Genomic DNA, 17,387 nt, shown 5'->3' on the forward strand with positions numbered 1-17,387 from the left:
ATGATTTGCCCAATGAATTCTCAAATGATAAGATTATTAGACCAAGTAAACTAGATTGTGGTTTGAGGTAAATATTTGAACTTCACATGCCAATTCTTTTCAAACTTTTACAGCTTGTGATTTTTAAAATCTAAGAATCGAGAATCGAATTCTACGAATTTATTTCAGTTGGATCTCTGCAAATGTCCCTCTAAACCTACACTCAGTTTCCATGAAAATTAAAAAGAGTCTTTCATGGTATCTTATCTGGGGCTTTTTTCTTTTCTGTCTCCCATTTTTCTGTTGTTCAATGTTTTATGCTTTTTTTCACCTCTTGCTAAAGCCAACAATCTTCCATGTTTCACATACCGCGATAGTCCTCTGTCTGCTGCCCCTGTTCTAAGAATTTTTTTTCATTTTGTGAATCCAGTTTTTTCTTTTCTTTTTGAAATTGTATAGTATTGATTTACAGTCATTATTAACACAATGTTGGAATTGAGATTAACCAGTGTGTTACAGTTCTAAAAAAAATCTTCAGATCTGTATTGGCTTTTTTAAGATAAATAAATTTGTTTTAGAAAAAAAGTCTTCGGTGTTTTATTATAATTTCTAGTCTGTTCTATAGGTGTCTAGCATTTGACAGTTGACTGTTGAACTTCATTTACTGTTTCAGAGACTTGGGGTTATGCAAATGTTGTGGTGTGACATGATGCACGACATTGATGTCACCAGTCACTAAACGGGCTGAAGGTTATAGAACATTTTGTTCTCACAGTTGCTTTTTACTTTTTTTTCAGTTCTTTCCTGGCCAACAATTCGTGAAGTTATTTCACTAAAGTGCCTAACTGGTTCTTCTGAGATTTTCAAAGGTAACAATCCAACAACAAACATTGTTTGATTTTCAAAAAAACACTGAAGTGTGTTGATATTACCATGACCTACTTTGGACAAATAATGCAAAATGATTGACATGACGAGCCGAATAGGAAAATGAACGATGTGACTAGCTTCAAACAAGTGACAGGTGAACTAGAACATTGTACCAAATGCTTAATTTTGAAATGTAAAGAAGTGGGACAACTAAATTGACTTTAGGGATGCACCAATAGTTAAATTCTGGTCAGATAAGCTTATAATTGTTTTACTGTTATGGCCAATATTAAAATAATATTTCATCAATATAAATGAAAAAAAGAATGGCATTCAAATTATAAAGTTTAATATTTTTAAATAGTTGATAGTATATGTTATTAAATTATTTTTAATTGTTATGAACTTTAGGTGAGTGTTAGAGGATGTCAATGGTAATCTAAACATAAAAGTGGGAGAAATGAGCATCTAATATTGACCAATGGAGAGACATTAAAATATGAATACTATTGGCAGATGACCAGCAAATGTAATTTTATGTTTTATTTTATAATTTTATATTTAACAACATTTTCCTTGCTACCTGTGACCCTCCAATTGAAACTCACTGGGCTGAAGTATTTTCAGTAACACTTTATATTAGTTATGTTAAACTATTCTCCAGTTATAGGGACAGGTTTCTTTTATGGTTGAAGGGTAGGTTAAGGTGAAAGGGAAGGGTCAGCAGTGTAATTGTAGAGGTGATTACAGAAATTAATTACGGCTATAATTACATGAAGTTTTTTTTAAATAAATGTACACAATAAGCACTTTGTATACTATTATTAATTTAAATATTGTTACATAGTAAAGACACTTAACATATAAATACAATATTTTCTATAAACTGATCAAATGATCAAAAAATTATCCAATTTCTTTAAACAACAAATGTAATACACTATAAAAAAATGCAAATGATTAAATGTCTTTTGTATGCTTACTGTTTATTTTTTACAGTTCTGGTGTAAAAAAAAAAAAGACTATGCATACAAAAGACATTTAATCTGTCACACGTGCATAAGGGCAGAAACGGTCTGGCAACTTCTTGTGTCCCTGAAGTTCTCCGAAGTCATATTGATGAACTACTGAAAGGATCATTTTAAGGAAGATCTAAAGAGATTTAAATAGCACACAGCATTCATGCCCCCTCTTACAATAGTGTGTACCTTCTAAAACCGGATGTCAGATGTTTTCACATGTGATTGACTTCTCAACAGCAACAATTACTGCAGCTCTTACCCTTTGAATTGCTAAAAAAAAAAAAAAAAAAAAATGACTTTGATATCGCAAGACTTGAGAAGTGGCTTTGAAAGTTGTGACCCATTTTCTGTTGTACTATAGGATCTGGTTGACCATGCAGTTCTTTACAAAGCCACTCTGTAGCATGAGTTTGTTAGACGGAAACAGTAAACCACAGATATGAGCATCGTCAAATGCACTGTTCTCAGAGAAGAGAAGAAAAAAGAGAAGAGTGTACACATCATTGTACTACTTTCACATCATTAAAACAAATCTTCTGATATAGATACATGCCATGCATGTTCACCATGATGGCAAGAATTTATGCCACACATGATTCTTATACATTGATCTTCTGCATTGATCAATCAATAAAAAAAAATAAAAAAAATGTTTTTACTATATTGGTTTGTTTTATTATCTTTATTTGTCATTGTACTGAGTCAGTGCACATGCTTAGTTATTTGGCTAAAGGTTAAAACACTAAAACCAGTTAAAAATCCTCTTTGGCTGAAATGTAATGTTAAAAACAAAACTAACATTGTTAAAGTTACATTTTTAATTGAGATGACATGAAATGTTTGGTACCTGGTGTGTTGTGGAAATGTCAGTTTGAGAGGCTCAAGCATGATGTCTCTTGGAATGCTTTCTATTTCCCGTTATTTTACCTGAAAGGAAAATGATTCTTGATCTTTTTATCTGTTACAATTTATTTATCCTCTAATGAGGCTTGAGATAATAATTATAATTCGTTACATTTATATAGCGCTTTTTCTGGGTTCGGCCAAAAAATTCAGAGCTCGGAGCCCTCCCCCCGGACAGCACGCCAAATACGCATAATCTTTACTCTAAAGTTTAATTTGATGTAATTGTGAACTCATGAAATACTTTTGGCCACGTGGTGTGTAGATAGTGTGTAGATTGTACATGGGATTACAGATGATAACAGTTTGCACATTTCAGATTAATGTTTCTAATCTACATAAAGTGATTTATAACAGAGATTTATGGAATAGGGAGCTTATGACAGGCAGAAACATCAACTTATAGTGTAACTAGTCTTTCCACAACATCTGTAATACATAAAAAAAGTAAAAATGAGGCCCATTGAGTATTTTGTAAGGTCATATTACAAAATTTTTAATTAATATTCTCAAATAATGCCTGAGAACATGATGATCAGGTTTGTATACAAACTTGTGGATGAGCTTGTGGAGTTCATGCAGTTTGAGTGCTGCTTTCATTAAAGCAAAAGAGACATTCATGTTAATTTCAACACTTAAATTGTATTGCTGAAAGAATTTGTACTAAATTAGTAAATACAAAACAGACAAATTTAAACTGGAGGTCTCAACATTTGGAGCTCATTCTACATCTCATTTTAACAGTTGGGTTGGTGTAATGTATCTTCGACTAAGCTGCTGATCTGTCAGTAAAGCTGAGAGGCTCAGATCTACATGAGCATCGTGACTGTCAGTGTGTCGAGCTGTAATCTCTCACTGTTAAATATTCATTAGAGACTTTGCACTTCCTGGTAGCTCTCAACCTACTTTCAGAAGGCAGACTCTCCACTTATAGCTTGAAAAAACTGATCAATCCAAAGCATATAAAAGCTTTTAACAAAAACTTTATTTCAGCAGCACAACATCCAGTGTCAGCTACCATATTTAATGTCAACATAAATTATATATATATATATATATATATATACTGATACAGATACTGATAATGATAATGCTTCTACAGTATATAACCAAAACAAACATGACAGATGTACTGGAAAAGAAATCACTAAAAATAAGCACACTGTACATAGGTTGTTGACAAATAGCATGTACATTTTTTCTACATTAAACAAGGAGCAGTGTATATTTTAGGTGCAATGACTGTGCCATTGATTTGTCACCATCATGTTCAGTTAGTTTCATTTTCATGGACTTTTAGCTTGCACTCATCAGTTTCCTGTATCTTTTTTCTCAATATCCAGCCACTAATTTGTCTCCTTGGTAACTCATTATGTTCTAGTTACTCTATGGTAACTCACCAGTTCCCTAATTTGTATTGTTTGTATCATTTGTTCTCGTTAACATTTACTCTGTTAATAACGCATTCTGTTAATAAAGTCTATTTTAATTAATCTTCTTCGTCCTTCCTTCTACCTATTCCACGCTTGGAAGCATGACAGAAGAACCGACTCTACAAAGTGGAATATGCCTGCCATTTTTGCCAGATTTTGCCTGCCATCGCCCAGCAAACTTCTTTGAATAACAAAGATCTCAAATCCCTTTACTGGATTGGAGCTAACTATTATTTTCCAGTGTACTTGCCTAATATGACAGAAGGTAACTGGAGAGAGGCAGTTCTCCAGTGTGTGGAATTCATGTATGCCAGGGGAATGTCAACCCACCTGGACCAGTCATGGACCAGTCGCTGCACCAAGCCCAGAGCCCAGTCAGCCTTCACCCTGCACCACAGATAAGAAGCCAGAGCCCACCACAGACGGGGAGCTAATGCCTGACGCAATGGATGTGCCTGTGATGAGGACAGCACTGACCATCGTCCCGGAGCCGAAGCCCCACAGTGAGTCTGACCAGGTGTGTGAGCCGGCAACATCTGTGCCAGAGGGAGTGTTGGTGGAGCTGGACACGGATAAGAGGTTTATCGATTGGGAAATATAGGTAGTACACCCCACACTGCCCACCCACAAACTCTTTTCACCACCAGTCCATGCCAGTATTAATGTCTGTTCATTTTTGCTGGTCCTATCCAGCCACAGAATCGTCCGGGCCTTCATTGCCTCTGGTCCTGCCCAGCACAAAACCTGTGTCATCGCCCCGTAAGGAGATTGTGTTATCATCACGATCCTACTCAGCCTCTCTCTCCCGTCTCCAGCCAGTTCTTCAGCCCCGTCTTCGCTGGTTCTCTGCAGCCCCTCGTCTTCTACCCTGATGATTTGTAGTATGGATCGGGTCTTACGGTCACTGGCTTCACCCAAGCATGTGGATCCCCCGGCTCCGACCTTATATTCCAACGCTATCTCATGATCAATTTGTGCATGTGCATTGAAAAAGCAAATGCATACCTTATAAGATATTATAAAATATAAATGTAACTATAACTGTTCTTATAATACAGTATAGGGCTTAATGAGTCTTTATAAATATATTTATAAAATAGTAATACTTACTTATAAATAAGTATAAATGGAGCTAAAATGTATTATAAACATGGTCTTCATAGAAAGTGTTACCGAATTGATTGATTTGAATAAATAGGCTCCAGCATCCCGGCAACCCTTGCACAAGCAGCTAGGAGAATGGATAAATAATATGTAATAAACTAATAAATACTGTCAGTAAGTAATGACCAAACACATACAACAGGTATAAGCATTCATTTGTTCCTCTCTCAGTTAAGCTCATAAATGATCAGAGATGAACGTGTGACCATGAATTTATTAATGTATTGTATATCTGTGATTGAATGTTATGTATAGACATGATATGATATTACTTTTGCACAAGCACATTTTAGAAAATGGTGATTTGCAATTTGCACAGCTCTTTGAGTAGCCCTAATGTTCTATGTACTTTTTGTCTTTTAACTGTTTTAACCCTGTACCTGTGTTCTGTCTTTGTTGTAATCCTTTTGTAGCAATCTCTTTATATCCAAAACGAATTTCTCCTCGGGGAGACAAATAAAGATACTTTGACTTTGATACAGTGTCTATTTAAACTGTTGCTGTATTTATTGTCACTTGGTGATTTAAGTTATTTGTCAGTTATTTGTAATTTGGTAATTCAAAGCTTATATTTTACTAAGCATTCTTTTTTTGGTAGCCAGACACTGGTTTGTGCGATAAAGGAAGATCCATGTGTCTTTTATGTATGTGTTATGATGTCTGACCGTTGTCCCAATCAAATTTTGTTAATGAAGAACAATGGGTTCACAAAAAATTATCTCAACTAAAAAGATTTTTGACTTTGTTTTACAAGTCTGATTTGAATGCTGAGAACAGCATTTATAACAATCTTTCAGTTTCAAAAAGCAATTCACAGTTTGAAATTCAAGCGTAATTCAGCAAAAAAAAGTCAAATCAAAAAGTAATTTAATTCCATTTGCCAAGATGTATCAGTATCTAGACTTTTTTTTGCCAACATTTTAATATTGACTCTCACTGGCATTGAATGGATTGGGTGCTTTTGACTCGACTGAGGGTCCCGAGGTTCCGATGTGTGGTATGAAGATAAGATAAAGGTTCAAAGTGCACTTGAAACAGTTCAGACCATTAGTGTACTCTTATGCAATAAGCTGTAAATGGTTTGCCAGGCATATCTATGATATTTGAATGCTGCTCCTGTATCTATAAGAAGAAGTATATCTACTAAAAAAACCCTTATGGAAAAGATTAAGCAATTTGCACAAGAACTTGTGAGTCTACTGAGGGGTTAATGAGCTAAAATACAGTAAAGGAATTTTAGCCAACATATACTCACACTCAATGTAATTTCAAAACAGTATGAAAAACATAATAGTCCTTGCTGCACTTTTCCATTTAATGAAAGTGATTAGATAGTGGCAGAAAAAGTACCATAAAAGTAGTCTGTATGACTATAATATAAGTGGTCTGACAGCAAATGATAATTTTATGAGAGAAAAAACTTTTGGAAGATTTGGAAAATAGCACACAACATTTATGATAGGCCTACTTTTACAGTGATTTTTTGTAATTTTAGAACTCGTAGCCAAAGACTCTATTTTCATTGTATATAACAGAACAGTCAGTACATTTTTCAACATTTCACAAAGTGTGTGTGTAACAAAAGAAAGTCAATATTGCGTGAATTAACCCAAAGTCTTCACTACTATAAACGTGAATAAATTACAAACTATATGCCAGAGCCACATGTAAATGAATCAGTAAATGAAAACTAGACACATATGGGGCCTCATTTATAAAATGTTGCATAATAACCATTTGATCGTTTGATCATTTCTCAAATGTGTGTGTGACTCAGAACGTACACACAAAAAGCGTGTATACACCTCTCCTCCAGATGTGACATTTTTTAAATGATCTTGAAAATGTGCGCAGCTGAATGGTTTCAGATCTTGTAAACACAGCCTAATTAATGTCATTAACATAAAAAAGAGCACCTGTCAACGTAAAAGTAAAGGATTTGGATTTTTTATGTTAGTGACATTAATTAGGCTGTGTTTACAAGGCCGAGATCTGAAACCATTCAGCTGCGCACAATTTCAAGATCATTTAAAAAATTTCATTTTATCATTTTATAAAAAGGAAAAGTGCGTACGTCTGCTTAGACTCTAATGTGGTGCTAAGCTTTTTCCAAGTCAAAGACCATTTTTATAAATATGACGTTGCCGTGGATTTTACCGTCCGAACACTCTAAGTTCAAATCTGTGCATACGCACGTTTAATAAATGAGGCCCCATATCCTCTTTTTCTGTTTCCAACAGATCGACAGTTCTGTGCAGGTTACGCATGCTATGAGATCATGTCAAGTATTTCCAGCAGCTCATATAATAAGCAGTGATTATCATCCCATGGCCTGTTCAATGAGTGTCATTAGCGTACGCCAGGTCAAAAGCTGAAGCTAGCTTCTAGGAAAAGGATTTAGCTTTGCGCTGTTTTCTGCTGGAGCAAGACACTAATCTTGCTTAACCTGAGGTAATGCACTTCCAAATTTAATACAGGTGCAAATACTTCAGTGCTATTACCAAGAACTATGAACAGAAAAAGAAAGTGCTCAAAAAGGATTCTCTTTCCCTTTCCTTTTCTATCAGCCATGCCCTTCAGTAACCCTGCTGATATCTCTCATGGTAATTCCCTCCCAGATTAATGATTCATTTTGTCTTTAGCAATGTGCCTTGACACAAACTTAATTTAAAGCAATGCTGCTGTGAATACATATTGCATTAATTAACTGTTTGTAATGTGCAATTACAATGACACAATTTTGATCCAGCACACTAAGTGATTTGTGACTTTAATGTACTTGAGTGTGACCTGAGTTATGTAAATGGATCATATAAGTTGCTGTGTTAATTGGCAACTGTGTAACAACTGTATAACTGTGTCTGTAAGCGGTTTATAATTTTTATGTTGATTTTTACTATTAATTAATTATAATTATTTTTTGAACATTAGTGTTTTTCATTATGCCTATAGTACAGAACACCTATCACCTGATGTGGTAGAAAAAATAATACTTGTGTTGTTACAGAATATTTGCAAAGAGTTTAGCTGAATGTCTCGAATTGTTGCTGCAATTCGAATAATGATTAGTGATTTTCTTTTTTTTCCTTCTTTTATCTCAGTGTGGCAATAAACTCATTTTAGAGCTCAATCTATGTTTATTACTTGGGCAAACATTCAGAAAATGTGCATTGTGTTAAATGCACCAGAAATTATGAGAAAGTGATCCAAAAATTGTGCAGGCCAGATTCAAATTTGTGTCGTCTGCATAAACATCACAGCTCAACATTTTAGCGCACACTTTAACCACCAAAAACACAACACTTCACCAAATGGAAAATGAGCAACATTTCCACTGCCTTGCCTAACCATTTTCTAAGTGTAATTTAGTGCACAAGAATACATGTAAATGTAAACATTTCTGTTAAAAGTGAGTGATCTGAATATGAACGGTTTACATGATTGTTGCACCAAAACTTTTAAGTATGCCAGAGAAGGGTCTTTGACACAGGAAAGGCTCTTCACATCAATTAATATATTTATCATCAAAATATAGTGCAGTCAATCGCTATGTTCATTTTCAAGGTGACCTGATCTCCTTTGTTTCTGCAAGTGATGCATAAATAATACATTTAAATTTACTTTGCTTGGAACTTTGTCTCTGTAGTCCAAATTCAGTTTGTGTATTCTAGTTAATGAGATGTAACTTGAAGATCAACTTTTACGGTCATCGCCTATTAGCTTATTTTTAGATACCTCCTTCTCCCCATCAAATATCTAAAGCACTTCAGCAGGCAGAACACTCTGTTCTTAGAGGGGTCATGAATTGAGAAACCGACATAAGAGGTCATTGTAGTATAAAAATATCCTGTAAGTTTCAGAACACAGAAGTTCCTCATTAGTCCAAAATTACCTTTTATTGAAACCAAGCTCAGGACATGACTCGTTTCGGATTTTCACATTATCACGTCATAGTGCAACAAAAGACAGCCTCTGCAGATGAAGATCAATGCCTACTTCTACACCATTGCCTCTTTAGCCCAGCCTATTGATTCACTCATGTCATGTAGTAATAAATATGAGACAGTGGCAAACACAGAATAAGGATAACAAAACGTTTTTAAAGTGCCAAGTTGTGGAAAAACTGTTTTTGCATTGCCATCCTTGTGATTCTAACATTATAAAAGCATGGATGAACTTTATTTTTTATTAGAATAGGACAGTAGATAGACAGTAAGTGAGGAGAGAGAGAGAGAGAGAGAGAGAGAGAGAGAGAGAGAGAGAGAGAGAGAGAGAGAAGAGGGGGGACAGGATCGGGAAAAGTCCATGAGCCGAGATTCGAACTTGGGTCGCCCGAAGCACAACGGCGCTATATGTCAGCACACTTGCCCACGAAGCTATCGATGCCGACATGAACTTTATTTTTAATGATGTTCCAGTTAGATTGAATCAGTAGAACACTTTGTTTGTTGCTTCATTTTCCTGCGGATTTGTTTTTAAACAAGATACAGTTCGACACGCTTTTCAGAGAGAATGAATATAAAAGATGATGTAATGACAACTACATTGGATCCGACAGTCTCATTTTTATAATTTGTCACTATTGCTTTGTCTGATACAGATCGTTTGATATGTTCTGAGTATTTTTACTGTAGCACCGTAGTCAAACTGAATTGATGTGATAGTTGTGATTTGCCGTTCTTTCCTTTGCTTAAGGGGTTAATGCGTTGGAGGATTGGATACGGAAGAAAGCACGTTGAGAACGTCTTGGTTACGTATGTAACCCTCGTTACCTGAAGGAGGGAACGGATACGTACGTCAGAACTGAAACTAAAACATGACCGACTGAAAGGGAACACTGCTTTTGTTATTATTTTGATCGAAGCCATTCGCTGCAATCCTGAATCAAAGCTTCAGTGAGAAACATATTTTATTTTGTCATCAGAAAAACATTACAATACGTTTCATTTTATTTAAAACACGACACTGCAAATGACAATGTATAGCCTAAGTTTTTCACTTTATTGAAAAGGATGAACTATAAATAACCTATAAGAACAACAGTGTGACAAACAATGGTACATTCATTCATAATTCCGTTTACTCAAAACACCGTAAGTCATCCTTTGTCAATTACAACTGTGGTAACTCCGAGTACTTAAACTTTATTCACCACAACCAAGACTTATAAAGCATGTTAAAAATGCATAAATGTTTCACATTGTGTTTCAACAATGTAACAATATATTTTTCAACATCTGAAGTTTTCCAAACAATGACTGGAACGTTGAAAATTATTTTAATATGCAAAACTGTTACCTAATCATAGCAGTGGACGTTCATTTCCAAGTCTTGAATGCGGCACAAAATGTGTTCGAAAGAGAGGGTTCAAAACAGGATAGAAAATTGCTTATTTCTTATGATATTTTTTTAAGTAAAAGTCTTGATAATATTATTATAAGTGGACATCAGAGTTCAGAGGCAAAATCCAGTTCATGACCCTTTTAAAGATTTCCATTCAGCTTGCCAGTATATTTGTCGAGCACACCTAAAACAGCAAATCTTCTCATCAGATAGGATGTCAAATCTATGTTTAGCAGAAGTCTACCATTCCCAGATGGAGATTTGAGAATATGAGCTGTCACAGCAGCAGGCTTTTGAGGCCCTTAGCACTAAGAGTTCTGGTGGATTAATTGCACTCCAATCCTTAAAAAAAAAAAAAAAATTATCCATTGGTAGTCCCAAAATAAACTCAATGCAATGGCGTTTTAATCCCAGTGCCCTATTACCCAGACTGGCCCACTGGATGATGTCATGGCGCTTGTCAGAGTAAAGTTGAAATTCCCATTTTATTGGGTAACCATTCAGCAGTGACATAATACTTTTAAGCATCCTGTGTGTTATATATAGATTTTATATTTTCTGAAGAAAAAGTCACTGATGCTCACCAAGGTATTGCTAAGGTGTTGTTGGTGGTTGCCATGGTATGCCGTTTGAGTTTTGAGGGTTTTTTTTAGCATATTTGTTCTGAGTGGTTATTACAGCTTTGATTTCCAGTTGTTCTGGTTGGTTTTAATTGGTTGTAGAACCACTTAGTGGATAGATGTTGCTATAACTGACCCAACCCAAAATATCACATAAATGTAAGCTTAGCGTTAAGTTCTGCCAGGAAGACTCAATCAGCGCGTCATGAATTAACTCACTTCTAACCAATCATGTGTTAACACTCTCAGTATAAAAGAATGGTACTTACATCCGTCTGAGTTCGCAGATACTGACGGCGCCAATTACCTCCATCCTCCCCAACCACCTCCAAGATGGTCCTTTCCCTCCATCCTCCCCACCACCACCAAGATGGTCCCTTCCTTTGCCTCCAGGGGGTCGGCTGCGCCCCTGCCTTCATCTTCAGGCGGGATTTGCAGATTCCGTTACCCTCGCATTGCTTGCTAAGGACGGGGCCTACGCCAAAGACTATGCTTGCTGAGCTATTAATAAATTTACTCGTTATATCATTTTATCTCCCGAGTCTTTCTGGTAGAACTATATATATACTGTATATAAAGTAGGCTACACATAAAACATTAATTTCTAATATAATGTATGCTTTGTTCTTTACATTGTAATGAACTGCAGCTCATTTGTGCACCAAACAAAGGGCATATGTCTGAAACCACAAGCCTTAGGCCTATATCATCATTTGCTTTGAAAGTGTAGATGGGAAAAGCCTACGATTCAAACTCTGCTGCCCTTACACAACATGCATGACTTTAAATGTCATGAAGTTATTTCCTTCATGTAGAGGTTTCTAACCTTAATCAATCCTGTTAACATACGGTTTGCAAATTGCTTCGCTTTTGTGAAACAATGTGTGAGAGAAACAATAGAAGTGGAATCCATAAATTTGACGAGAGCAATTATCTAAATGAACAGCACCATAACTCTGCTATGATTACATGAAAGCCATTAAGGGGGATAATTCAAAATGTCTATGACACCATAACATGGAAAAAACATCTACAAGATCATTGATATGTTATACATGAACTTCACACATTTCATGTAATCTAATAGCAACACTAGTAATTGGAAGTGTTTCAAGTGCTGTGTGTTTTATTGCTCATTTTTACTATAATTAGAGCTAGAAGTCTTAAATCCTAGCACATAGATGTTCCATTTAGAATTTAATTATGTAATGTGTTAGCAAACACATGAAGGTTACATATGGACTTTGCTTTAAATTAAAGTGGCCTGGTAATTGCTGCTGATAAACACTTTTGGAGCTGTAATTATGTTTTCGATCTTCATTTGGATCCAGAGCTGCTGCAAAGGATGAGATTAGAATTTAGAATGCTTGTACGTGCTCCAAAAACCAGATTGACCACTTTTGACCATACAAGCTGGCTTGCATGTCCTAAAGCTTCTGGTAGATTTTGGTCAAGCTGATTAGAGCTGGTAGACAAAGCTGGACAAGGATCAAACAAAAAAACACATTCCAAAAACCAGTTTAGCTACCTATGATCAACCAACCAAAGTATGGTCTGGTATAATCTTCACTTTTGTCCCACAGACACTGGCCACATCTTTCATTTTTACCTTATCACCATGTTAGCTGCAAGGTTGGCATACCTTGGCTTATACTGTTGCTCAAATGCGTCATCCACCACATCCTCCACCAGTATGAGTTCTACAGTGCAATGCACGAGAAAAAAGTCAAGACCTTGGTCAAGATACAAGTTTCTCCTTTTATTGTCAGGTCATGATCAAGGCCTACAAACTTTTGTAAGAGGTTAGCCAGGTTTAAAACTGCACTATATAGATAAAATATTTGGTCCCACTTTATATTGGATGTCTTTAACTACTATGTTCTTACAACCAAAATTATTATATTGTGTTCATGTTGAATTGCAAATGACTTGCTGCTACTGAGGTGGGATTCAGTTAAGGTTTGGGACAGATTTTGTGATATAGTTAGGTTTAAGAGTGGGTTAAGGTGTAGGGTCAACAGTGTAATGTTATTACATAAATTAATTACAGATGTAATAACATGCTGATATTTTTAAAATATAAGTACAGTGTAAAACTCTGAAATGTTAGTACATAATAGTTAAAGACACTTAAAGTATCCCTGTTGTTGATCATTTTATCCCTTAAAACTCAAATTTGCTCACTAAAATTACTTATTTAAACGTTTTTTTCCTTGAAAAGAAAATGCCTTAAAATAGCTTGAATGTAACTCTATACCTTTGCCTCATTTACTGCCCTACAAAGGCAAAAGACCTTAACTCGCTAGTGTGTGGAACTGAGAAAAATGACTTTAAAGATTTTTAGTTGTCCCGCCAAATTAATTATAGGTAGGACACTGGAAATCTGGCAAATAGATTTACATTTACATTTTACATTTATTCATTTAGCTGACGCTTTTATCCAAAGCGACTTACAATTGTCAGAGGTTGCACGCCTCTGGAGCAACTAGGGGTTAAGTGTCTTGCTCAGGGACACATTGGTGTCTCACAGTGGATTCGAACCCGGGTCTCTCACACCAAAGGCATGTGTCACACCAAATAGATGTTTTAGTAATGAAAATTATATACATAAAAAAATCTTGAGCTCAAACTTGACTTTTGACCGCTATTTTAAAGTTACTGTACTCTGCCTCTGTATTGTCAGCAAAAAGTGAGAAGTCATGCCAAGGCAAAAGGCGGTAACTTCCACATTATCAAAATTTGGCTGCTGATCTCCAATAAATAAATAAAAAAGTCATCATAATAACACCTGAATAAAATCTAGTGATCATGGCATTTATTTTGTATGAATTAATTACAATTATTATGACCGCCGCTAGCATAGCTAGCGAAAGCGGTCATATAGGGATTGTCAAAGTTTTTTTTTTTTTTTTTTTTCACCTTACTGAATTTTTCGTCAACGATACCAGGGACACCGAAGCACCGGGGAACATGAAATTTGGTGGGCATGTAGCCCCACTAGACTTCTAAGGAAAAATTTCGTTTGGTCCCCGGGGGCCACTCCCCCCCCGCGCTGGGCCCCCCCAAACCCCCAAAAATGCAGTTTTTCCTAAATAACTACCTGAACCGTGGCACCGAGGATGAAGACATTTTTATGGTATGTTGGTCTACTAGACTTTTACGGAAAAATTTCGTTTGGTCCCCGGGGGCCACTTCCCCCCCCGCGCTGGGGCCCCCTTAAATTTTTCGTCAACGATACCAGGGACACCGAAACACCGGGGAACATGAAATTTGGTGGGCATGTAGCCCCACTAGACTTCTAAGGAAAAATTTCGTTTGGTCCCCGGGGGCCACTCCCCCCCCGCGCTGGGCCCCACCAAACCCAAAAAAATGCCGTTTTTCCTAAATAACTACCTGAACCGTGGCACCGAGGATGAAGAAATATTTGTGGTATGTTGGTCTACTAGACCTTTTACGGAAAAATTTCATTTGGTCCCCGGGGGCCACTCCCACCCCCCCCCCCCCCCGCGCTGGGGCCCCCGTAAATTTTTCGTCAACCATACCAGGGACACCGAAACACCGGGGAACATGAAATTTGGTGGGCATGTAGCCCCACTAGACTTCTAAGGAAAAATTTCGTTTGGTCCCCGGGGGCCACTCCCCCCCCGCGCTAGGCCCCCCCAAACCCAAAAAAATGCTGTTTTTCCTAAATAACTACCTGAACCGTGGCACCGAGGATGAAGAAATTTTTATGGTATGTTGGTCTACTAGACTTTTACGGAAAAATTTCGTTTGGTCCCCGGGGGCCAATCCCCCCCCCCCCCCGCGCTGGGGCCCCCGTAAATTTTTAGTCAACGATACCAGGGACACCGAAGCACCGGGGAACATGAAATTTGGTGGGCATGTAGCCCCACTAGACTTCTACGGAAAAATTTCGTTTGGTCCCCGGGGGCCACTCCCCCCCCGCGCTGGGCCCCCCCAAACCCCCAAAAATGCAGTTTTTCCTAAATAACTACCTGAACCGTGGCACCGAGGATGAAGACATTTTTATGGTATGTTGGTCTACTAGACTTTTACGGAAAAATTTCGTTTGGTCCCCGGAGGCCACTTCCCCCCCCGCGCTGGGGCCCCCGTAAATTTTTCGGCAACGATACCAGGGACACCGAAACACCGGGGAACATGAAATTTGGTGGGCATGTAGCCCCACTACACTTCTACGGAAAAATTTCGTTTGGTCCCCGGGGGCCAATCCCCCCCCCCCCCCGCGCTGGGGCCCCCGTAAATTTTTAGTCAACGATACCAGGGACACCGAAGCACCGGGGAACATGAAATTTGGTGGGCATGTAGCCCCACTAGACTTCTACGGAAAAATTTCGTTTGGTCCCCGGGGGCCACTCCCCCCCCGCGCTGGGCCCCCCCAAACCCCCAAAAATGCAGTTTTTCCTAAATAACTACCTGAACCGTGGCACCGAGGATGAAGACATTTTTATGGTATGTTGGTCTACTAGACTTTTACGGAAAAATTTCGTTTGGTCCCCGGAGGCCACTTCCCCCCCCGCGCTGGGGCCCCCGTAAATTTTTCGGCAACGATACCAGGGACACCGAAACACCGGGGAACATGAAATTTGGTGGGCATGTAGCCCCACTACACTTCTACGGAAAAATTTCGTTTGGTCCCCGGGGGCCACTCCCCCCCCGCGCTGGGCCCCCCAAACCCCAAAAAATGCAGTTTTTCCTAAATAACTACCTGAACCGTGGCACCGAGGATGAAGAAATTTTTATGGTATGTTGCTCTTAAGGGCCCACATCAACCTAGCCCATAATCACTCATTTGTGATTTGCGCCCCTCCCATAAAAAATGAAAATGAAATATTATTCTGCTTTAATCGCCCCTATCTTCAGTGGAGATGTTCAGAACTGCACCATATTTCATGTGTATGATTAACTTGACAACCTCTGGGGGTATCCTCTGCTAAGTTTTGTAGAATTTCATCCATGGGGGGGTATAAAATAAATTAATTTATGTGCACATTTAGTGACTGTACACTCATCGGCCTGTAGATGGTGCTGTTGAGCGAAGGGTTGCTGGTTTAGGATGATACTGTCACACACACACATGCAGGAATACAAACAAACGCAAGCATGCACACACACTGACATCCACACGCACAGACACACACCCATACACACACATACAAATCCACATGCACAGACACACACACACAAACACACACGCGCACACATATACGCACACATACATACACGCACAGACACACACACACACACAGACACACACATACACAAACACACACACACACACACACACACACACACACACACACACACACACACACACACACACACAGACAGACATGCACATACTATTACTTTTTTTAGGTATATACATAAACACGCAATACAGCCAAATTACTCCACGTCATTTATTTTTGTGGAAAGCCAGTGCAGGGCTGAGCGGCGGTCATATTTTGTACCGCGATGCGGTACATCTAGTTTATAACCATCTACTTATTGCTATCCTGTGCTTTGGTTGCATTCTGATGGCATTATTAATACATTTGACATGACAAAACACCTCCATAGATATATTAGTCCAGCGTTGGCTCGACCATGTTTAGGGCGGTGCTGAAGGCGCCGGCGAAGTTTTGGCACTCTGCCAGCTAGATGCATGAGTGTTTCAACCAGGTCCGGTACCCGAACTGGGTGAGGCGGGGCTTTAGTTCTTTGTTGTATTCATCTGCTACGGCATGTGTAAAAAAATGCAGGACAAAGCTCTGAGGACATCAGAAGTTAGAGGGACTGATGGCAGCTGTACAAAGTACACAGGCTACACGGTAATTTTTATTTTAATGCACAGTAAAACAAAGGCAGATAACCGTATAATCTGGTAGGTAGCATTATTTGATAGAACACTGGCACAGTAACTTCATATTGACGCGCAGCTAAACAAAGGCAGAGTACCGTAACTCAATTTGAGCGTTCCAAAACAAAGCCAAAGAGCGGTAACTGATGTTACGGTGTTCTGCCTTGGTTTCTCATGGGCTTTTGGAAGTTAC

The 17,387-nt window shown here is 38.0% G+C and overlaps 1 long non-coding RNA gene across 1 annotated transcript in view; it reads right to left on the minus strand.

Moving 5' to 3' along the window:
• The window catches only part of LOC309500004, a 368,298-nt gene that overhangs the window by 226,866 nt on the left and 124,045 nt on the right, over positions 1-17,387 (minus strand). The window lies entirely within an intron of this gene.

This window comes from Leuciscus leuciscus (assembly GCF_965113295.1).
Source record: "Leuciscus leuciscus genome assembly, chromosome: 5".
In the NCBI taxonomy this organism is placed as follows: Eukaryota; Metazoa; Chordata; class Actinopteri; order Cypriniformes; family Leuciscidae; genus Leuciscus; species Leuciscus leuciscus.